Raw genomic sequence first — 26,011 nt, forward strand, 5'->3', positions numbered from 1 at the left:
AAAATGCCGTGTGCCATATTAGACAGTGATCTAGTCGTATACATAAATACTCATAAACGTGACTAAAAAATATAGGGTGGACAGTGATTGATAGACAATTTAATTCTTAATACAATCGCGGAATTACATTTTTTAAATTATCCTTACTTTTCAATACAGTTTGCGCCAAGCGAAGCTACGTCAAAAAAGATGGCGTCCTAAGCCACTAACATTTTTCGACAGAAACACGATTTATCATAATAAATTGTTCCTACTTTGAGCTGTTCTTCCATCAGTATCTTGGGCAAAGGATCCTTTCTTGGGTCTAATCGTCTTTTGGTGGAAAGCTGTCCTCTTGCCATGTGGAAATGCCAACTGCGTTCGGCATGAACTGGAAGCGTGCCCAGAGATTCACAGCGTCTCAGAAATAAATGTCCCAAAATCGCACTAAACGGATATAAATTGCTATAAAAACGCTTTAAATTAACTACCTTATGATGTTTTTAACTCCTATAACGAGTAGAAACATGACCAGAGTAATATTACTCCCTACACTAATGCTTGGAACAAGTGCGGGTCGGTGGCCGCCACGCGCATGACGCAGCAAGAAAAGAGTTCCTAGCTACAGGTTTTTTTTATTTATAGTGCCTGTGATTGCGCAATCGACCCCATTCAAATCGTCATCACGTAAAGGCATCCAGGGGAAGACGTAAGCAGTGTCCGTATACTCATATGAATAACATTGGCCTTAAAACTGACTCCAGAACAGGGGCCAACATTTCTGAAATCTGACTCCATGTCAGGGAAATTGCTGTAGAATGACTTCTGTTCCACTTAGAGACACAATTTCAACTCCTATAGAAACTATAGACTGTTTTCTATCCAATAATAATAATAATATGCATATTGTACGATCAAGAATTTTGTAGGAAGCCGTTTCAAAAATTACACGATTTCCATAAATAGTGACAACAGCACCCCCTAGCCTTAACAGGTTAACAACATTCTTTCATAGGTATTATTTTTGTCCAGATGTCTAGTTTGAGAAACAGACGTCTCACAAGTCCTCAACTGGCAGCTGTATTAAGTAGTACCCGCAAAACACCAGTCTCAACGTCAACAGTGAAGAGGCGACTCCGGAATTCTGGCCTGCTTGTCAACTGTGGGACCTTATATAGACAGGTGTGTTTCTTCCTAAATCATGTCCAAACAACTGAATTGGTCACAGGCTGGGATTGGAACCAAAATTATTATTATTTATTTTTTTTCCATTTTTTCATTCCGTTCCGCTGTTCCGACCAGCAAAATAAAGTTCTGAACCGGTTCGAACCAAAAAAAGTACCCATTTATATAATTCCTTTCTGTTCCTTTTTTAACTTGTGAAATCAACTGTTTTTTACATTTAGCTCATTTAATGACTTAACCAAACAGAGTGGATAGAACAGGCAAACTAGATCTTTTACATGCATGATGGACAGACAAGTGTAGCCTATGGCGCAAGATGCAACAGAAATTTTGGGTGGGGAGAGAGTGAGAGAGGGTTGAGGTGGAGGTTTGTAGCGCTGTGCATCTTGTTATGACATTATCTGAATTAGGCCCACAGAATTGTATCTAGGAGGAGCGGCCTCTATGGAGGAACTTTGAATGTCCTTTGAGCTAGCTTTGGACATTCTGGTGCAGATCTGCACCAGAATAAAAACACGTTTTACCTTTTTGTAGTTAATTAATTCAACGGGAAACATCCTAACTAGGCATCTAGTATCCTTAACTAGTATTGAAAAAGTTAATCTATTCTTCTATAACTAATTAAAAAATCGCTCTCCCTATCTTCTGAATCACGCTTGTAAAGTCAGTACAGTAGCCAATGCTTCGGAGGGGGGAGTGGCAAGTATCCTAACCACGCACACACAATGGCAAAGATTTTCAGACACTGGAATCTGTTTCTGAGTGACAGAGTGAGGGCTTTGCATAGGCTCTGTGTTGTGTTTTTTCATGGGACTAGAAAATTACCTGGAACGTAAAATAACGCTATGAACCCGGTTCCCATGCTTTAAAATAAAGGTTCTGTTCCAGAACATTACGGGTCACTTTCGTTCCTGGTTTCAGTTCTGTTCCCTGGACCGGTTCCAACCCCAGTTTTGCCCTTAGAACAGCCTCAATTAGTTGGGGCATGGACTCTACAAAGTGTCGAAAGCATTCCACCGGGATGCTGGCCCATGTTGATGCTAATGCTTCCAACAGTTGTGTCAAGTTGGCTGGATGTCCTTTGGGTGGTGGACCATGCACACAGGAAACTGCTGAGTGTGAAAAACCCTGCAGCATTGTACTTCATGACACAAACCGGTGCGCTTAGCACCTACTACCATACCCCGTTCAAAGGCACTTCAATCTTTTGTCTTGCCCATTCACCCTCTGAATGGCACACATACACAATCCATGTCTCAATTGTTTCAAGGCTTACAAATCCTTCTTTAACCTGTCTCCTCCTCTTCATCTACACTGGTTGAAGTGATTTTAACAGCTGACATCAAAAAAGGGATCACAGCTTTCACCTGGATTGACCTGGTCAGTCTATGTCATGGAAAGAGCAGGTGTTCTTAAAGTTTTGTACACTCAGTGTATGTTCTTTACTATACTCATTGATAGAAAGTTTGAAGCATAGCATAAGGTAACCAGTCCATCCAGTATGCATAGTAATACAGTCCACACTCAAAGGCGATTACCAGAATAAGATTAATTATATAGGCTAGACCAATTATGTACCAAAGACACCTTAAATCAGTTTTTCTGCCATGCATAATATGCGGTAGGCTATGTATTGTATAATGGCACAATCATTATTTTAATTCAGGTTATTTTTTCGAGCTTGGGCTCATATATAGGCCTATGAGTGTAACGGCTTTCCTCTTCCTCTTCATCCGAAGAGGAGGAGCATGGATTGAACCAAGACGCAGCGTTGTGATAAGACATGATTTATTAAAGTAAAGACGAAAAACACGAAAACACTTTAACAAACTACAAAACAACAAACTACGTAGACGCACCTGAACATAAGAACTTACATGACACGAAGAACGCATGAAACAGGAACAGACTACATAAACCGAACGAACGAACAAACAAACCGAAACAGTCCCGTGTGGCGTAACATACACAGACACTGACACAGGAGACAACCACCCACAACAATCAATGTGAAAACACCTACCTTAATATGGCTCTCAATCAGAGGAAATGAAAACCACCTGCCTCTAATTGAGAACCATATCAGGTCACCCTTTACCAACATAGAAACACATAACATAGACTGCCCACCCAAACTCACGCCCTGACCGACTAACACATACAAAATAACAGAAAACCGGTCAGGAACGTGACATAACCCCCCCCTCAAGGTGCGTACTCCGAACGCACCACCAAAAGTCTAGGGGAGGGTCTGGGTGGGCGTCTGACCATGGTGGTGGCTCAGGCTCTGGGCGAGGTCCCCACCCCACCATAGTCAATCCCAGCTTACGTCTCCCCCTTCGAATGACCACCCTCATATTACACCCACTTAATTTAAAGGGTAACCTTAAGATAAGGGGCAGCACCGGGACAAGGGGCAGCACCGGGATAAGGTAGCTCAGGACAGAGAGATAGCTCAGGACAGAGAGGTAGGTCAGGATAGAGAGGTAGCTCAGGATAGAGGGGCAACTCCGGACTGAAGGGCAGCTCCGGACAGAGAGACAGCTCTGGACTGAGGGGCAGTTCTGGATAAATAGCAGCTCTGGGCTGAGGGGCAGCTCATGACTGGCTGACGGCTCTGGACGCTCATGGCTAGCTGACGGCTCTGGACGCTCACGGCTAGCTGACGGCTCTGGACGCTCATGGCTAGCTGACGGCTCTGGACGCTCATGGCTGGCTGACGGCTCTGGACGCTCATGGCTGGCTGACGGCTCTGGACGCTCATGGCTGGCTGACGGCTCTGGACGCTCATGGCTGGCTGACGGCTCTGGACGCTCATGGCTCGCTGACGGCTCTGGACGCTCATGGCTCGCTGACGGCTCTGGCAGATCCTGTCTGGTTGGCGGCTCTGGCAGATCCTGTCTGGTTGGCGGCTCTGGCAGATCCTGTCTGGTTGGCGGCTCTGGCAGATCCTGTCTGGTTGGCGGCTCTGGCAGATCCTGTCTGGTTGGCGGCTCTGGCAGATCCTGACTGACGAATGGCTCTAGCGGCTCCTGACTGACTAACGGCTCTGACGGCTCGGGACAGACGGGCGGCTCTAATGGCTCGGGACAGACGGATGGCTCAGACGGCGCTGGGGAGACGGATGGCTCAGATGGCGCTGGGGAGACGGATGGCTCTGGCCGGATGAGGCGCACTGTAGGCCTGGTGCGTGGTGCCGGAACTGGAGGCACCGGGCTAAGGACACGCACCTTCAGGCTAGTGCGGGGAGCAGGGACAGGGCACACTGGACTCTCAAAACGCACTATGGACCTGGTGCGTGGTACCGGCACTGGTGGCACCGGGCTGAGGGCACGCACATCAGGACGAGTACGGGGAGAAGGAACAGTGTGTACAGGGCTCTGGAGACGCACAGGTGGCTTAGTGCGTGGTGCCGGAACTGGAGGCACTGGGCTGGAGACACGCACCATAGGGAGAGTGCGTGGAGGAGGAGCAGGGCTCTGGAAACGCACTGGAAGCCTGGTGCGTGGTGTAGGTACTGGTGGTACTGGGCTGGGGCGGGGAGGTGGCGCCGGAAATACCGGACCGTGCAGGCGTACTGGCTCCCTTGAGCATTGAGCCTGCCCAATCTTACCTGGCTGAATGCTCCCCGTCGCCCGACCAGTGCGGGGAGGTGGAATAACCCGCACCGGGCTATGTAGGCGAACCGGGGACACCATGCGTAAGGCTGGTGCCATGTAAGCCGGCCCAAGGAGACGTACTGGTGGCCAGATATGTAGAGCCGGCTTCATGGCACTTGGCTCAATGCTCAATCTAGCCCTACCAGTGCGGGGAGGTGGAATAACCCGCACCGGGCTATGCACACGTACAGGAGACACCGTGCGCTCTACTGCGTAACACGGTGTCTGCCCGTACTCCCGCTCTCCACGGTTAGCCTGGGAAGTGGGCGCAGGTCTCCTACCTGCCCTTGGCCCACTACCTCTTAGCCCCCCCCCCCAAGAAATTTTTGGGGTTTCTTCTCGGGCTTCCTTGCTAGCCGCGTACCTTCATATCTGCGGTTTTGGGCTTGATTCTCCGGCTTCCAGCCTTGCTTCCTTGCTGCCTCCTCATATCGCCGCCTCTCTGCTTTCGCTGCCTCCAGCTCAGCTTTGGGGCGGCGATATTCTCCTGGTTGGTCACCCGTGACAACGTGACAATGAGTATGCATAAGCATATGGGTGTTTTGAATCACTCATCACCTTAGAAAGTGCTATCCATTTCGTTGTGTTGGGCTTTGAAACAACAACCATGTTTTCCACTCAGATTCAACCTGTACTGTGAACTTCTTTCTTCAAATTGATCAATCACAGTGAGGTGAGTTTTAAAAGCACAAACTGTTTTGATGATAAGTGTTTGATGTGATTTTTGAATGCATTTGCATTGCTGCCATAGTGGTTAGAGGGACAATAGAAGCAGATCATTAGGACCTGATGGAGGGACAATAGAGCCCTGAGCACCAGGCCATTAGGACCTGATGGTAATTAGCAAGTTGGGTATTACGAAAGCATGTCCAGAGTGCATAAAAGGAGATTACCGTGGAATTTTACTGTGGCCATGACTCACCACTGCCAGTGTGGGGGTAATATGGTCACCGCAACAGGCCTAGGTGCAACTCAATATTAGAAAGGTTCCTAATGTTTCTTATGCTTTGTACACTCAGTGTATATACCGTATAATGGTGTGTATAGACAGTATGAACAGTATATTAATAGAAAAGGTGTGTACAGCAGTAGTTATATAGGGTGATCCATGACTAGAATACAGTATATACTTATGAAGTGGGTAAAATAGTATGTAAACATTATTAAAGTGGCCAGTGTTCAATGACTATGTACAGTTGAAATCGGAAGTTTACATACACTTAGGTTGGAGTCATAAAAATTTGTTTTTCAACCACTCCACAAATTTCTAGTTAACGATCTATAGTTTTGGTAAGTCGGTTAGGACATCTACTTTGTGCATGACACAAGTAATCTTTCCAACAATTGTTTACAGACAGATTATTTCACTTATAATTCACTGTATCACAATTTCACTGGGGCAGAAGTGTACATGCACTAAGTTGACTGTGCCTTTAAACAGCTTGGAAAATTACAGAAAATGATGTCATGGCTTTAGAAGCTTCTGATAGGCTAATTGACATCATTTGAGTCAATTGGAGGTGTTTCTGTGGATGTATTTCAAGGCCTACCTTCAAACTCAGTGCCTCTTTTCTTGACATCATGGGAAAATCAAAAGAAATCAGCCAAGATCTCCGAAAAACAATTGTAGACCTCCACAAGTCTGGTTCATCCTTGGGAGCAATTTCCAAATGCCTGAAGGTACCACATTCATCTGTACAAACAATAGTACGCAAGTATAAACACCATGGGACCAAGAAGCCGTCATACCACTCAGGAAGGAGATGCGTTCTGTCTCCTAGAGATGAACATACTTTGGTGTGAAAAGTGCAAATCAATCCCAGAACAACAGCAAAGGACCTTGTGAAGATGCTGGAGGAAACAGGTACAAAAGTATCTATATCCACAGTAAAACGAGTCCTATATCGACATAACCTGAAAGGCCGCCGCTGCTCCAAGGAAGAAGCCACTGCTCTAAAACCGCCATAAAAAAGCCAGACTACGGATTGTACTTTTTAGAGAAATGTCCTCTGGTCTGATGAAACAAAAATAGAACTGTTTGGCCATAATGACCATCGTTATGTTTGGAGGAAAAAGGGGGTGACTTGCAAGCCGAAGAACACCATCCCAACCGTGAAGCACGGGGGTGGCATCATCATGTTGTGCGGTTGCTTTGCTGCAGGAGGGACTGGTGCACTTCACAAAATAGATGGCATCATGAGAAAAGGAAAATGATGTGCATATATTGAAGCAACATCTCAAGACATCAGTCAGGAAGTTAAAGCTTGGTCGCGAATGGGTCTTCCAAATGGACAATGACCCCAAGCATACTTCCAAAGTTGTGGCAAAGTGGCTTAAGGACAACAAAGTCAAGGTATTGGAGTGGCCAGCACAAAGCCCTGACCTCAATCCTATAGAAAATGTGTGGGCAGAACTGAAAAAGCGTGTGCGAGCAAGGAGGCCTCACAAACCTGACTCAGTTACACCAGCTCTGTCAGGAGGAATGGGCCAAAATTCACCCAACTTATTGTTGGAAGCTTGTGGAAGGCTGCCTGAAATGTTTGACCCAAATTAAACAATTTAAAGGCCATGCTACCAAATACTAATTGAGTGTATGTAAACTTCTGACCCACTGGGAATGTGATGAAAGAAATAAAAGCTGAAATAAATCATTCTCTCTACTATTATTTTGACATTTCACATTCTTAAAATAAAGTGGTGATCCTAACTGACCTAAGACAGGGATCTTTTACTATGATTAAATGTCAGGAACTGTGAAAAACTGAGTTTAAATGTATTTGGCTAAGGTGTATGTAAACTTACGACTTCAACTGTACATAGGGCAGCAGTCTCTAAGGTGCAGGGTAGAGTACTGGGGGGTGGCCGTCTAGTAACAGTGACTAAGGTTTAGGGCAGGGTCCTGGGCAAAGGCCAGGTAGTGGTTACTATTTAACAGTCTGATGGCCTGGAGATAGAAGCTGTTTTTCAGTCTCTTCGTCGCAGCTTTGATGCACCTGTACTCTCTCCGCCTTCTAGATTGTTGCGGGGTTGAGTTCCTTGATGATCTTCTTGGCCTTCCTGTGACACCGGGTTCTGTAGATGTCCTGGAGGGCAGGCAGCGTGACCCCGGTGATGCGTGAGGCTGACCGCACCACCCTCTGGAGAGCCCTGTGGTTGTGGGCGGTGCAATTGCCATACCAGGCGATGATATAGCCCGACAGGATGCTCTCAATGGTGCATCTGTAGAAGTTCGTGAAGATATTAGTGGCCAAGCCAAATTTCTTCAGCCTACTGAGGTTGAAGAGGCGCTGTTGCGCCTTCTTCACCGCACTGTCTGTGTGAATGGACCATTTCAGGTCCTCAGTGATGTGCACGCCAAGGAACTTGAAGCTATCTCCAAGCCATGTGAATAACACAGCAGCAGCGTCCTTATCTGACTAGGAGAAGTGGGAATTGCTTCTGAAATTAATCACAACTCAGTGAGGTGAGAAATTCAAATGAATCAAAATAGGATGCAGTTTAATCATCTTTAAAATATGCATTTGAATATTTCATGTTTATAATCTGGAATGGCATCTGCTTCTCTCTAAAAGAAAATGCATTAGGTGGTAGCAATTGAAAGTTGTATTCTATAGCAACGCACATTGATACTTTCATATTGTACAATAATAACAATAATTGCAAAAACCTTTGGCTAAAAGAGAAAACTTAGCAAATGAAATCTCACATTGTTTCGCCAACATCAAAGGTATTTTCATCTTCCCCTGCCAAGAATTAATTCCATTACTCAAGAATTTGTCTCTATTTTGGAGACCATTACACAGTAACTGTGTCTATGTCTACCCCTACAGCTACTGTAAGAGGTTAATGAACATTAATTTGCATCGAGCAGTTGGTTTAATGATCTCATTCCTAATGATAATGACTGTTGTTATGGTCCATTATTTCACCATCCTACAGTAACTGTTGTCATTTGGCAACAAAGTCATGATGGATTCAGCAAAGAGGACAAATCAGACAAATAACTGTTCTCAACATAGACAATGCTGTGGTTGTATTTAGTGATACTAAAAACTATGTTTGATGATGTGGTGATTGTGTGGGGTGTCTCGTTTTGCAGAGGGGTAGTGTTGTTTTAGGATGCTCTTTTCCGCAGACTCTAGGGAGGTTGGGGAAGCTGTGTGTGCGTGTGCATGCTTGTGCTTGTCTCTTTCTCCCCAAGACTGTGAGTGTGTGAGTCACAGGTCTAATGGCAGACTATTCAGGCAGCAGAACAGTCTAACAGTCTAAGAGGATAGCCTCTCTCTGTCCTTTATATAAACCGGGTGAGGTGTATATATTTTAGAATTAGAAACAAGATCATGTATTACTCTAACATATTAATGAGACTGGAGTATAGCCCCAAAGCACTTACTAAGCTGGCATAAGGAAATTGTATTTTTATGCACTTCATTTGTTTCCTATGAACGTCTCGTATCTTCATCAACAAATCACATGTTCATACACATGTCACATGTTCATACACACTAGGCCAAGCCGTCAGTAGCGCCTGTAACAGGAACATCGTGGACAGAAAAAAAAACGGCAAATTATTTCCTTCAAGCATGACACATTCATCTGACATCTCCCCATGAAAGAAACTGCTAATACATTTGCTATGTATCCCCCCTCACCCACCTTGCCCTAATTTCATAGACAACACAGAAAACAGAAAAAGATACCTCTTCACGGTTTGAATCTAAATGAGAGGCAATGTTTTAACATTTTTCCACAGACTAAAGGAGACCATTTTATCTGTGCAGCCGACCGTGTTCAATCCAGAGGATATTTTTTTTTTGTAGTTATAATGGCTGGGATTATTGAAGCATAATGCCACTGCTTAGTCAAGGGTAGCAACATGACAGCATAACTCACAAGGCATGAATGACTGAGTTAGTAACACAGGGGGCATCATGTACCATACATATGTTTAAAGCACTGAGCGCAGCTGAAATGGTGTAGAAACAATGTGTAGAAATCAGTCCAGAGTGACGCAATCTGCTCTTCTATACTAGTAATACTCCAATGACTCAGGGGGTGATACTGTAGTAATTGTCTGCTGTGCTGCAGGGAATTAAACAAGGTCTGAATAGCACTGACCCTCTTTTGAATTTCATAAAGTTATCGCAGACTTAATCAACGGATGCTGAGAGTTTAACAAGGAACCATGGCGGTGGTATGATTCATAGAGACAATGATAGACGTCGGACAAATGTGCTGTATCTTTGAGACAGACCCTGGTGTGGTGGAGCCGGTGTGGGGGTTTTGCTGTAGGGGTATATATATAGGCTTACAGCATAGTAACCAGGGGCGTCATGCACCCATTATTTTTGAGGGGGCACAAAGACATGAGGATGTTGGGGGTGGAGAATTTTGCCTTTTACATTTTTCAAACACCTGAATCAAGCAATCTAGAGCCATAACCATTATGCCTACTTCTGTCAAGACTATGTATATTTTACTGCATAGGATATCTAAGCATACTGCTTTACCTATTCAATTGTAATTTTAATGAGGGCGTCATCCTGACTGTTGGAAATTACACATCTCAATATAATGCACTAACATGCCTAGGATATTACATCCAAATTACAACACGGCACATGGGATCATAACACACATCACTGGTGTACCGGAAACCACCGCAGGCCCCACAAGGCAGGGGGGGCCACTAGATCTGGGAGCCCATGCGCCTGTTATCAAAGTCTATTTTTTTGTATTTAATAAATCATTTTGACAGTAACCCTACAAAAATGTATTCATAAACCTTTTTCATTTCCATATGTACTAGGAAGCTAAGTGTTTGTTTCTTGGTGTTCAGGAATGTGACATAAAAAGTGAAAAAGAAAAAAGAAACTGATTGAAAGTATGAGGGATATCAGTGAACAAATGCCGTGGTCAACGCTATGACGGCGCAAGTGCAATGTGTGGAGCTTACTCAGGTGTTCAAAACTGCATATCAGACCTGAGAACCTAATGCTTCTACGGTAGTTCTTTATGAGTTTCAGTTTAGAAAATGTTCTCCCCGCAGAAGTGACAGTTATAGGGATGGTAAAAACAGCTTGATTGCCGTAGCAACATCAGGGAAACTGGGTAGAAGGGAGTGCTGCTTCAAATGCAGCAGTTCTATAACATCTTTAATTGAGCCTCTCCTTTCCTTAGTTGCCTGGCTCAACACGTTACGGAAAGAGAGAGACTGTATAGGAAGCTCTGGGGACAGGTCGTTTGGATACTGGACAGCCAATATATTGGCAGATTCAAACAGATTAGCATCTTTAGCAGACAACAGTTCTTTAGGGCTTGAACAAGAAAAGCTGTTTGTGATTTTGTTCATACTGGTGAACCGCCGTTTGAGTTGTGTTGTTGCAATATCAACAGACCCTTATCTCTGGTATATCTTGGCATGCATCATTCAAGACTAAGTTTAAATTGTGTGCAGCACAATGGACATACACTATATACTCAAAAGTATGCTGACAGGTGTATAAAATTGAGCGCACAAAATCTACCCCTAAACTTTGTTTCAACAAGTCAAAATAGGTTTCTTTTCACTCCTCAGATACAAAATGTAATCAAACTATAATAAATCTTACGGAAAGAAGTATGTTCAATAGGAAACCGATTTTAGCAAGTGCGTCCTTTCTTCATGGAGCGCGCAAACACGAATTTCCAAGACTGTGTCCCTGTACTAAAACTGATATTTCTTATTCGTTTTGGAAGTTACAAGCCCGAAACCTTGAACATAGACTGTTAACACCCTTTGGAAGCAATAGGAATTGCATCCTGGGAGCTCATTTTCAGAATGCCCTTATACTTCCCATTGTAAGAGGATGGTCTCTCCCCCCCAAAAATTCTGGTTGGTTTTTCTCCTACCACCTCAGTCACCGGCTTCACAAAAAAGTGCATCGACGACGTCGTTTCCACAGTTACCGTACGTACATTTCCCAACCAGAATCCATGGATTACAGGCAACATCCGCACCTAGCTAAAGGCTAGACCTGCCGCTTTCAAGGAGCGGGACACTAATCCGGAAACTTATTCTCTCTATTTTGGTTTGGTCAGGGTGTGAGTTGTGGTGGGTATTCTATGTTCTATTATTTGTATTTCTATGTTTTGGCCGGGTAGGGTTCTCAATCAGGTACAGCTGTCTATCGTTGTCTCTGAGAACCATACTTAGGTAGCTTTTTTCCCCACCTGTCTTTGTGGGAAGTTAACTTTGTTTGTGGCACATAGCCCTTTAGCTTCACGGTTGTTTTGGATTGTTTATTGTTTTTGTCGGCATCATATAAATAAAGTAATATGTACGTTTACCACGCTGCGCTTTGGTCTACTTCTGTTGACGGCCGTGACACCATCAAACAGGCAAAGCGTCAATACAGGACTAAGATTGAATACTACTACACCGGCTGATGCTCGTCGGATGTGGCAGGGCTTGAAAACTACTACGCTCTACAAAGGGAAACGCAGCCATGAGCTGCCCAGTGACACGAGCCTACCAGACGAGCTAAATGCAATTTAGCTAAATGCAACACTGAAGCATACATGAGAGCACTCTAAGGACACAATGTTCATCAAGAAAGGAGTGGAAACAGCCTTTATTTAAGGCACTTTAACAACTACTCCTGGAGTCCTGTTTAGGAGTCGATCCCCTGTTGAGGACAGAGGACTTTCCTTTCAGGGAAGGATTCCTGTATTTTGTTGTCTTGCATCTCGGACACCCTTGGTCGTCTTTCAGGGCAGGATTCCTGTATTTTGTTGTCTTGCATCTTGGTTGTCGATCTCTACAAAGCACAGAAATGAAAGAAAACAGAACTAACCAGCTAGCTAATAAGTTAGCAATCTTTCTTGACAGTTCACAAAGAAAAAATACATCTGTTTAACTTTGGTGTAAACTAAAGGTGTGTTTTGAATTATTTTTGTTGTATTAATGCTATTTAATCTCTCCTCAGACTAATATTATTCTGTTTGTCCTGTGGGTACCTTTGCCACTGTTCCACCCCCTGTGTATTGCGCTGTCATGGTGTATTTGTATCATGAGATCACACGACTGTGTAGCAGTCTCAGTAGCCGATGTAAGCAAGACCGTTAAACAGGTCAACGTTCACAAAGTTGCAGGTCCAGACGGATTACCAGGACATATATTCAAAGCATACACGGACCAACTGGCAAGTGTCTTCACTGACGTTTTTCAACCTCTCCCTGGACGAGTCTGTAATACCTAAAATATTTCAAACAGACCACCATAGGTAACCTGCTGAAGGTAACCTGCCAAAATTATTACCACCCCGTAGCACTCACGTCGGTAGCCATGAAGTGCTTTGAAAGGCTGGTCATGTCTTTTTTGAAACAATTCTTTTTCATTTCACTTCACCAATTTGTACTACTTTGGGTATGTCCATTACATGAAATCCAAATAAAAATCAATTTAAATTACAGGTTGTAATGCAACAAAATAGGAAAAACGCCAAGGGGGATGAATACTTTTGCAAGGCACTGTAGAAATGTTGCGCAACATGAGCTCATGGGCTCTCATTAAGTGTTTGATTTGATTTTCGACTCATTTGCATTGATGTCAGAGTGATTAGAGCATCTCTGCTAAAATATGGGTAAAAGATTGAAAGGAATGTCAATCTTATTCAGTACATTTATTAATTGCTTGCTTTTATAAAGTCTAGCAACCTTGCCAGCAGGCATGCCAGCTAAGATAGTTAGACAAGCAATTCTAACTTCATTGATAGCCTGAAATGTCTTGGTAGCTAGTTATGAGGTTGGGAGATTAGGATCTATCTAGATGGCTAGCTAAAGCCAACTTCATCAAATCGCTAGGTGGCTAGTATTACAGAGAAACAACCAGACATATTTGTTTTATTTATTCATCAAGGAGGAATGAATAGGCTACATAGCTTGATCAAATTAATTTACAAACATACCTCCTGCGAGTCCTGTCCATCACCGGCAACTAAAATCAAATCACTGTACACTCTCTCTCTCCTGCTCCGTGGAGCACCTTGGAAGGAACCACCTACTAGGGAGAATAGGGGGGTCCAGTCAGTGTGCCCCCTTCACAAAATACCACTGACAGGGGTTTTTATAAATAATGACGATAAACTGTGGGTTTAAAAATGAAGTTTAGTAATTATTTTAACATCTCATTTGTTTTAAACAGGACAAATCTGAGGGGGCATGACGCCTCTGATAGTCACTGTTCAGTATGGGTTGAGCTACGCAACTTCCAACACTTTAGTGTTGGAAATATCAGTGCTGCTTCATATCCACAGTCAGTTATGTCACAATCGATGACAGTCCATTTTAAATCCCTCTACCAGACCAAAGACATCAGAGTTACCCTAGACTTTCCTTATAGAAGGTAGATAATACACTCATCTATCACTGCTCTAGTAGCCTCAACACCTACAGTCATTGCTCTAGTCCAGTCTACACTGAGACAGCTGAAATTGTAATATCCCCCACCTCTAACATTGACTAATAACCCCACTCAGGCACAGGTAGCTCTCTCACAGAGTGAGTCTCACCAGGGGTCCATAGCCTTTAAAAACAAACCAGAGCTTTCCCGCACATTGATTAGCCCTTTTATTCTGGGGTCACCAGTGACACCGTGATCCCCAGGCACCCGCTGACCGTCTCTTTTCAAAAAGGACCTTTCTTCTAAGTGGCCATCGATTGTAGAAGAGGCTTGGTTCTTGTTTAAGAGTAGTCCCCTGGGTACAGGGAAACACAATCGCAGTAGAATGCCTTCCTCCTCACTTCATTTGTTCTCTCAGTCAATGCTCAGGAAATCTCCATAGAGCCTCTCACTCACTCACTCACTCAACCCTGGTTTAAATGTCATTCGTGTGATCTGTTTGGAGAGAGGGTGGTGGAATTGGTTATGTAAAGGTATGGTCATTAATTTGTGTCTAGAAGGGAATTGAGAGAGAGATGACTGGTGGATGTTGGAATGCTTTAATGGGGAGGGAATGTATGAGGTGGATCGAAGACACAACAAACCTTTTTTCCACACCATTTATCATTGTTGAACAGTTTCACTGTGCACTGAGAAATGGAGAGAAAGTCAAAGAACACATGGTAATTGAGGTCAATTAATATCCTGAATACAAATTGTGTTTAAAGCCTGCATAATCACAGTTTCACCAGCGAGTCCCTCCCTCTCCTCCCCACTCCTCTCCTCCTCAGACTGGCAACCTTCCACGGGGACTTTGGTGCATCGTGCCTCCGCCTCCCTCTTGAATAGCTGTCAAACTCACTATGCAACCAGAAGACTTGGGAAAGTTTAGAGGGGTGGAGTAGAAGGGGGAGGGAGGGGGACAAGGATTTAAGTTAAATACAAAGTTCGATCACAGACGTCTCGTCGTCGTGGTTATCTGTGGGGATGAATTGTGGCGGTAGCTGAGCCTCAGGGTTTTCAAGTCGGTCCAGTAACTCCCTCCATTTTCTTTTTGACTTCACACCCCTTAGGCACGAAGCAGCAGCTGCAGAATTGTTAGGATTCATGAGCAGACTCTCTCTTGTTAGCTCCCTCTCGAACCCTTCTGTCTTCACAAGTAGCATTAGTTCTTTATTAGGCAGAATATTTTTATGAGGAGAGGATGAGGGACAAGTCCAAGGCAAGCAGCTGGTCTGGTCAGGCCTGTTTGTGGTGTCAATCCCCCTCAACTCTGGATGTGTACAGAATGTGGCTTTATGTATTATTAGGTTAAGAAAGATAAGTCCTCCCTCAGCTGTTTATCTCACAGGTTTGAGGCCAAATAATGGAAGCAATTATGGGGTATTTGTTCCACTTTCTACACAAGAAGTGTGAAAATGGGTGTGAGTAATGCAACGTTTACATACCTGAGAGTAGATATGATGTTAAAGCTAAGATACTTAATGACTTGGATTCATTGATGTCATGGATGAGTAAGAAATTCAACAACAACAGTACATGCGCTACCCACCTGTGGAATATGAATGATTATGATAATGATGCTCGTCAAACAGCCAAAAGTGCCTCCTCTAAAATATCTATACATCTATTCCACAACAGCTGTATTCATCTCAGCAAGCTGTGTGTGTGTGTGTGTGTGTGTGTGTGTGTGTGTGTGTGTGTGTGTGTGTGTGTGTGTGTGTGTGTGTGTGTGTGTGTGTGTGTGTGTGTGTGTGTGTGTGTGTGTGTGTGTGTGTGTGTGTGTGTGTTCTGTTCTGTGTCTCTGCAGCTGTATTTCCTTGGCTACATCTTGTCTTTGTCATGCTACAATAGACTGAGCATGTAGCTTGCAGCCCTTCCCCTTCCTCCCTGTGTTGTACATGCATGCTTTGTGGGCTGTTAGGGCAAACACTCTGCAGCTGGCCAGACCTTTGACAGAAGTGACAAGTTAAAGTAAGTGAGCTTGCAAAACAAACAAATATCCCAGGTGCTATTTTTGCCATAAAAAATTCTGTATTTGCTTGGGTTATGATACTGTAATGCAATCGTCAGCATGTGTGGGTGTACGTAGCAGTCATGTCAAAAGTGGTTTGAGTTACAACAGTTCATAACTGCATGTTATGTTTGTTGACAGATATGTTGGGATTGTTCGCTCGTGTCATGGACACGAGAGTTGTTATCCATTAGTTACTCCAATTACGGAAGGGATGGTAGGGCTAGGTGAAAATAATAAAGGAAAATATATTAAAATATATATATATATATATATATATATATATATACAGTGCCTTCGGAAAATATTCAGACCCCTTGACTTTTTCCACATTTTGTTACGTTACAGCCTTATTCTAAAATGGATTAAAAATTTGAAAACAATAATCGAAATACAATACTCCATAATGACAAAGCAAAAACAGGTATTTTGGAAATTAAAAACAGAAATACTTTATTTACATAAGTATTCAGACCCTTTGCTATGAGACTCGAAATTGAGCTCAGTTGCATCCTGTTTACGTTGATCATCCTTGAGATGTTTCTACAACTTAATTGGTGTCCACCTGTGGTAAATGTAATTGATTGGACAGGATTTGGAAAGGCACAGACTTGTCTATTAAAGGTCAGAACAAAAACCAAGCCATGAGGTCAAAGTAATTGTCCGTAGAGCTCCGAGACAGGATTGTGTCACGTCACAGATCTGGGGAAGGGTACTAAAACATTTCTGCAGTACTGAAGGTCCCCAAGAACACAGTGGCCTCCATCATTCTTAAATGGAAACCGTTTGGAACCACCAAGAGTCTTCCTAGAGCTGGCCGCCCGGCCAAACTGAGCAATCGGAGGAGAAGGGCCTTGGTCAGGGAGGTGACCAAGAACCCGATGGTAACTCTGACAGAGCTCTAGAGTTCCTCTGTGGAGATGGGAGAATCTTCCAGAAGGACAACCATCTCTGCAGCACTCCACCAATCAGGCCTTTATGGTAGTGGCCAGACGGAAGCCACTCCTCAGTAAAAGGCACATGACAGCCCACTTGGAGCTTACCAAAAGGCACCTAAAGACTCTCAGACCATGAGAAACAACATTCTCTGGTCTGATGAAACCAAGATTGAACTCTTTTACCTGAATGCCAAGCTTCACGTCTGGATGAAACCTGACACCATCCCTACGGTGAAGCATGGTGGTGGCAGCATCATGCTGTGGGGATGTTTTTCAGCGGCAGGGACTGGGAGACAGTCACGATCGAGGAAAAGATGAACGGAGCAAAGTACAGAGAGATCCTTGATGAAAACCTTATTCAGCGCGCTCAGGACCTCAGACTGGGTTGAAGGTTTACCTTCCAACAGGACAACGACCCTAAGCACACAACCAAGACAGCGCAGGAGTGGTTTCTGGACAAGTCTCGGAATGTCCTTGAGTTGCCCAGCCAGAGCCCGGACTCGAACCCGATCTAACGTCTCTGGAGTGACCTGAAAATAGCTGTGCAGCAATGCTCCCCATCCAACCTGACAGAGCTTGAGAGAATCTACAGAAAAGAATGGGAGAAACTCCCCAAATATATGTGTGCCAAGCTTGTAGTGTCATACCCAAGAAGACTCGAGGCTGTAATCGCTGCCAAAGGTTCTTCAACAAAGTACTGAGTAAAGGGTCTGAATACTTATACGTAAATGTGATATATTTTTTATTTTTTTGCAAAAATTTCTTAAACCTGTTTTTCTTTGTCATTATGGGGTATTGTGTATAGATTGATGAGGAATCTTTAAAAAATATATATATTTAGAATAAGGCTGTAACCTAACAAAATGTGGAAGAAGTCAAGGTGTCTGAATACTTTCCGAAGGCACTGTATATATTGTATATATTTACAATTTACAATTGTTTTATATATTTACAATATATTTACAATTTTATGGGGGATTAGAAGTTATGCAGACAATTAAATAGATAGAAGCCACAATCTATCTGCAATATTAAAGCTGATCTATCTACCCACTAAAATAATATGAAAATAAAAATAATTTAAATCCTATCCAAAGGCAATGACTGTCACCCCAGATTCCATTACTGACCTGACGAAGCTGGAACTGCTTTGAGGTTGCTGTTGTGATTCACAACAACTTGGGAACACTGCTTGGAAAGTGATGTAACCATATAAAACTCTCTCAGACCAGCAGACATGGCAGAATAATAGGTATTCTGAACCTAGTAAACAGGGGTGTAGTACTCTACCAACTAATATTGTTGCTTTCAGCACCCCGAGAGAGAGAGAGAGAGAGAGAGAGAGAGAGAGAGAGAGAGAGAGAGAGAGAGAGAGAGAGAGAGAGAGAGAGAGAGACATAGAAGCACCTGATTTTCTGTGGTAAAAAAAAGAAGTGTATTAATTATGAAATTATGAAAAATATGAATAGCATTCCACCCGAGGCCACTAGGTCATTTGACTGAGGGAAAGGGCTACGAAAGCTGTGATTAACCGAGATGTAATCTCACTAATCGACCCACTGTCTCCATATGTAATATGCATAATTTATAATCCAGACATGAAGGCATTAACCTTACCAGTCCCAGGAAATCCCACAGTGAAAAAACTGAAATTCATTCGTCTGCTTGCTCTGCCCTCATATTTAGCCTCACATGGAGGTGTTTTACCAATTTATTTTCAGGACAAGTAGAACACAAAACAATTTGACATAAGCAACTGCATTCATGAGTTTTATTGACAAATGTCAATAGAAAAACAAGATCCACCAAACAATAAAACTGGGAAAAAACTGCATTTATAAGAATCTTGTAAGTACAGATATGGTTTGCTAATTGGGAAAGTAATATCCAACTAGTCAGTGACAACTGTGTGGAGTTTGGAGTTTGTGTCAGTAACTAGGTGAGCTTTTTACAGTATTATAGACACTATGGGCATTTTCACAAATATAATTCAGTATCCTGGTTCGGTGTCCTGGAGCGATTGTGAGAATTCTACAGAACAGTTTTGCTTACACTAGACCTGAATATAAGCGTTTCAGGGTACGATTAGCAAGACGCACATTCTATTTGATGTTAGTGAGCTAGCTTGTTTACAACAGGCAAAAAAGTTCCACGCGACTTGCAATGCCGCGTCTCAATACCTGGTACACTGGTCCTACTCACACAGGTCTAGGATTAGTTTAATCTAGGGTTAGTTTGTGTTTCACACATGCTTTATAGGGCAGATCAGGGTACTAAATGTTCCAGATCATAAGGGGATATGTGAAAGCACCCTATGTCCTGGTTTCTCTATGATCTTCTACAGTGCATTCGGAAAGTCTTCAGACCCCTTAAATTTTTCCACATTTTGTTATGTTACAGCCTTATTCTAAAATTGATTCAATAAAACATTTTCCTCATCAATCTACACACAATACCCCATAATGACAAAGCGAAAACAGGTTTGTAGAATTTATTTTATTTACATAAGTATTCAGACCCTTTGATAGAGTGCCTTCGGAAAGTATTCAGACCCTTTGATAGAGTGCCTTCGGAAAGTATTCAGACCCTTTGATAGAGTGCCTTCGGAAAGTATTCAGACCCTTTGATAGAGTGCCTTCGGAAAGTATTCAGACCCTTTGATAGAGTGCCTTCGGAAAGTATTCAGACCCTTTGATCGAGTGCCTTCGGAAAGTATTCAGACCCTTTGATAGAGTGCCTTCTGAAAGTATTCAGACCCTTTGATAGAGTTCCTTCGGAAAGTATTCAGACCCTTTGATAGAGTGCCTTCGGAAAGTATTCAGACCCTTTGACTTTTCCCACATTTTGTTACTTTACAGCCTTATTCTAAAATGGATTAAATAAATGAAAATCCTCTGCAACACCACCCTCTGCAACTGGATCCTGGACTTCCTAAAGGGCCGCCCCCAGGTGGTAAGGGTAGGTAACAACACATCCGACACGCTGATCTCAACACGAGGGCGTTGCGTGTTCAGTCCCCTCCTGTACTCCCTGTTCACTCATGACTGCATGGCCAGGCACAACTCCAACACCATCATTAAGTTTGCTGATGACACAACAGTGGTAAGCCTGATCACCGACAATGATGAGGCAGCCTATAGGGAGGACATCAGAGACCTGACCGTGTGGTGGAAAGACAACAACCTCTCCCTCAATGTGATCAAGACAAAGGAGATGATTGTGGACTACAGGAAAAGGAGGAACGAGCAAGCCCCCATTCTCATCGACGGGGCTGTAGTGGAGCAGGTTGAAAGCTTCAAGTTCCTTGGCATTTACATCACCAACAAACTAACATGGTCCAAGCACACCAAGACAGTCGCGAAGAGGGCAAAACAAAACATATTCCCCCTCAGGAGACTGAAAAGATTTGACATGGGTCATCGGATCCTAAAAAGGTTTTACAGCTGCACCATCGAGAGCATCCTGACGGGTTGCATCACTGCCTGGTATGGCAACTGCTCAGCTTCCGACCGCAAGGCACTACAGAGTGTAGTGCGTACGGCCCAGTACATCACCAGGGCCAAGCTTCATGCCATCCAGGACCTCTATACCAGGCGGTGTCAGAGGAAGGCCCTAAAAATTGTCAAAGACTCCAGCCACCCTAGTCATAGACTGTTCTCTCTGCTGCCGCACGGCAAGCGGTACCGGAGCGCCAAGTCTAGGTCCAAGAGGCTTCTAAACAGTGTCTACCCCAAGACATAACAGCTAATCAAATGGCCACCCAGATTTGCATCTCCCCCCTCTTTTACACTGCTGCTGCTACTCTCTGTTTTTATCTATGCATAGCCACTTTAATAACTCTACCTGCATGTAGTTAATTACCTCAATATCGACTCGAGGCTGCAATCGCTGCCAAAGATGCTTCAACAAAGTACTGAGTAAACTGTCTGAATACTTATGTAAATGTGATATTTCAGTTTTTTATTTAAAACATTTATATTATGTTATTATGGAGTACTGTGTGTTGATTGATGAGGGGGGAAAACAAGTTAATCCTTTTTAGAATAAGGCTGTAACGTAACAACATTTTGAAAAATTCAAGGGGTCTGAATACTTTCCGAAGGCACTGTATATAAACATCTATGGGTGATAGACGTATTGGATGATTACATCATGCCATTCTCTGGAACTTGGTTAAAGTAGAGACTATACTGTAGGAGTAAACTCTAAGTGACATTTAAAATGGTTAAGATCTTGGAACGCAACCACAGCTGTTTACATTGGACTGGACAAATCCTTATCCAGAAAACCTGCCTTGATATACAATGTGTATCAGAATGATTACCTTTATTTCTGACTTGGTTCACTGAAATGCGTGTAATTCAATGTACAGTAATTGTAATGTGTTCCATAACTGCACAATGTATCTCCTCATAACCCTGGTCATATAGGCACAAGGCAGATCAGGTCACAACAAAGTTCAACTCAGTCAAGCATGGCAAACCAATGGGTTGTCCATAGACTAGATATCATCTTTAACCACATCTCTTTTTCACTAAAGGATTTGATGAATACTACAGTACAATGCTTTAATGACACTATAGGAAGTAACAGCATGAGTTAATGTGTACTATAGTGTTATTATAGCCGTTCCAGATTTGGTGACTCAGATGTACTGTACAGATGTACAGATCTTAATTGAGCCAGTTTGCTACAGCAGGAAAATAATCCTACAGCAACAGGAAATGTGAATTATTATCTGGATTATAATGCATGGATATATTTGTAGGGGTTGATACCATTTTCGTAAGGGAAAATCAAGTCTGAAATTTCTAAGTGGAAATTAGGGGGGTGCTTATATTACTCCAGAAGGCTTTTTAAACCTCAAATACGCTACAAGTTTAAAATGTCCTGCATTTCAGGAAAGTTCTCCTGCAACAGGGTGATCAAATTAAGATCTGTACGTGTTAGTTCTCAGAGGAATGCAGATGGTACTGAGGAAGAGGTCAGTCACACTCTGTCGCTGTTAGCTGTTAGCCAAGTGCTCACACAGGAACACAGACCCACTCCTTCCTCAGAATGTGTTGCTAATAATCAATTTCATCTTCTCTCTCTGCCACAGCTGAGCAAATGATGAAAAGTGGAGATATGGCTTCGTTTCAAACTTGTGTGAATACCACTGGTGATATGATCTGATCACACTCTAACCCAGGAAGTCACAGAAGTCAAAAGTGTATTAGCAGGAATACAAATTAGTGGAAAGATGTTCATCAATGTCCCTGTCTACAGAATAAATTATTGTACATATTCAGACAAATGTTAAACAAAAAAACAACCAAATCAATAACGTTTGGCTCAGTTGATAAAGCATGGCACATACAATGCCAGGGTTGTGGGTTCGATTCCCACTGGGGACCAGTATGAAAATATATACACTCACTACTGTAAATTGCTCTGGACAAGTGCGTCTGCTAAATTACAATTTTTTTAAATTAATTAATAAGTTGCTCCTGAATTCCCTAAGAAAAGGATCCTTTCATTTCTGGCAGGTAACTGGGAGCACTTCTGGGAGCACTTCAAACCCCAGAATGTTTCAAACTTCAGAAATGAAAATAAATGTTTTTTAATTATACTGAAATCAACCAGCAGTTGGGCTTAAACCACAGACGGGGTGATGAAACAATCATGGGGATGTCCTGTTTTTTTGAGATAACAGAATTTTGCAGCCCAAACCCATCAGAAAGAAGCCCCTTAATCCAAAGAAGAGTTTTCAGCCCCCTAAAAAACGGATTGCTGTGCATCCATTATCCCAGTCACCTGGAATTACAGGGATGGCTTGGAGGAGGCTGCTGACATTGGATTGAAAGTTTCATTTAAGGGGGATTTCGAGCTTTCTGCAATCTCTTGGTTTTATGATCTGTTGAAGGTACAAAAATGAGCACAAACCCTAACCCTGACCCTAACCCTATGCCTAAACCTAAGCCTAAGCCTAAACCTAAACCCAAGCCTAACACAAATCAAATCACATTTTATTCGTCACATACACAGTTTACAGCAGCTATAAGGTGTAGTGAAATGAAGTACAACAATGCAGTACATTAGTCATTAGTAAATTAGTCACTAACTCCCAAATTACAAAACTGCTTTTATGCAGGTGTAAGGAATTCTGGTAAAAATTCCACCTATCAGAAGACAAGATGGAGCTATTGCCATACTGCTATTTCCAGAAAGTTAACCTACTGTACATGTATGTAATCCTATCAGATCTACACCAGTGTGTAGAGGGGTTCCCTACTGGGGGGAAGGGGGGAGGGGGGGGGGGGGTTGGTTGACCTTGCTGCATGTTTAGACATCATCAGCAGTGCCCTAAAGCATGTGGTTTTATTTGATCAGTATTGGTTTCTGGTTTCTAGGACTATTTTTAACAAACATGTCCAGATACTCTACATAAGAGTATAGATGGGAGAATTCATGTGTTCTCATATACTGTCCACTTAATAAACCATTTTATTTCTCTTAAGAACTTTGGATCTGGATCTAAGATGAAATACTTCAGATTCATATTAATAGGTGTCCTCAATGCATGTAATGTTAATTAATGTCTCTTAGTGCTACAGTATAAAAATGAACACATGAACAGTATAAAATGAACATGAACAGTATAAAAACATGAACTCCACAGCTGTTTTAACAGTTAAATGGTCCAGGTACCAGCCTTAAACAACCACTGACCTTCAGCAGATCAAAGAAAGGTCAAATATCTATTTGATCATGAAATCAATCAAAGTCTTTCATACTGCAGCTATACACCCTCTTTGCTTTCCAAGTCAACTCCATGTGCTTAAAGGTAATTCGGCTTACATTCAACCACAAAGATCAGGGACGTTTTTGTCAACAGTGTGCGCAACTGGTGAACTGAAGTCAGGTGCAGGAGAGCAGAGATGAGTGAACAGGCACATTTTGTTTGGCAGAAAGAAAACAGTCGGACGCAACTGCGTAACTGCGACAAAGGCAAAGTGAATAGCGCCCTCGTCACACAAATAATGTACAACATACAATACCACGGGTTCCAAACAAGACCCGGCGAAAAACCAGCATGAAGCGTCACACTTGACACGTAACGAACAATTACACACACAGACATGGGGGGGAACAGATGATAATATACACATAGAGTGATGAGGGGATGTAAAACAGGTGTGCGGAAAAACAAGACAAACAAATGGGAGCGGCGATGGCTAGAAGACCGGTGACGTCGACCGCCGAGCACCACCCGAACAAGGAGAGGAGCCGACTTCGGCGGGAGTCGTGACAGTTTTCCAATACCTCGCAAAGAAGGGCACCTACTGTATTGGTTTAAGCAGACATTGAATATCCCTTTGAACATGGTGAAGTTATTAATTAAGCTTTGGATAGTGTATCAATACACCCAGTCACTACAAATATACAGATCCTTCTTAACTCAGTAGCCGGAGAGGAAGGAAACCGCTCAGGGATTTCACCATGAGGCCAACGGTGACTTTAAAACGGTTATAGGGTTTAATGGCTGTGATAGGAGAAAACTGAGGATGGCTCAACAACATTGTAGTTACTCCAAAATACTAACACAATTGACAAAAATAAAAGAAGGAAGCCTGTACAGACACGAATGCTGTTTGCAACAAGGCACTAAAGTAATACTGAAAAAAATGTGGCAAAGCCATTAACTTTTTGTCTTGAATAGAAAGTGTTATGTTTGGGGCAAATCCAATACAACACATTACTGAGTACCACTCTCCATATTTTGAAGCATAGTGGTGGCTGCATCGTGTTATGGATATGCTTGTAATCATCAAAAACTGTTTGTCAGGAGAAAAAATAAGCGGAATGGAGCTAAGCATAGGCTGCTTTCCACCGGACACTGGGAGATGAATTCACCTTTCAGCAGGACAATAACCTAAAACACAAGGCCAAATCTACACTGGACTTGCTTATCAAGAAGACAGTGAATGTTCCTGAGTGGCTGAGTTACAGTATTGACTTAAATCTGCATGAAAATCTATGGCAAGACCTGAAAATGGTTGTCTAGCAATGATCAACAACCAATTAAACAGAGCTTGAAGAATTTTTAAAAGAATAATGGGCAAATTACGCACAATCCAGGTGTGGAAAGCTCTTAGAGACTTACCCAGACTCACAGATGTAACCCAGACAGCTGTAATCGCTGCCAAAGGTGATTCTAACACGGATTGACTCAGGGGGTTGAATACTTATCTAATCAAGATATATTAGTGTGTTATTCTTTATGACATTTTTACAGATGTTAGAATTTTTCTTCCACTTTGACATTGCAGAGAATTTGTGTAGATCGAATAGGTGGGAATACCCAGAATACCTCGGAATTTACCAGAAATTAGTAGAATTGTGACCCCATGAAGTCTAAACAGTCTATGGGGTGTTCCCTGCTTCCTCTCTAACACATAGTTACATATGTGGCTCTCTCCACCCTGGTCAAACAGAACATCTGTCAATGACATATGAATAGAGTTACTATAGGTTCTCCAGTTGCTCTAGATCAGATATTCAACAATATTCAGAGACAGAAAAAAATATATATATCATCTGACAATGTTACAGAATCTGTATTTCAGAGTGCGCATGTTTCAGGGGTTAAAGTGGCAAGGAGGGATGAGGAGGGGGATGAGAAAGGGGGATGATGAGAGGAGTATGAAGGCTGTCGAAGGATTGCTTAGACTTTGGTCCTTTGTGAGAGCGAGGATCACTATGAGTTAGTTGTGAGGGTAACGATTGGTGTCAGTGTTGGACAGGGATTATCTAACATTGAGATATGACTCCT

Source organism: Salvelinus namaycush, chromosome 29 (genome assembly GCF_016432855.1).
Source record: "Salvelinus namaycush isolate Seneca chromosome 29, SaNama_1.0, whole genome shotgun sequence".
NCBI classification, from domain to species: domain Eukaryota; kingdom Metazoa; phylum Chordata; class Actinopteri; order Salmoniformes; family Salmonidae; genus Salvelinus; species Salvelinus namaycush.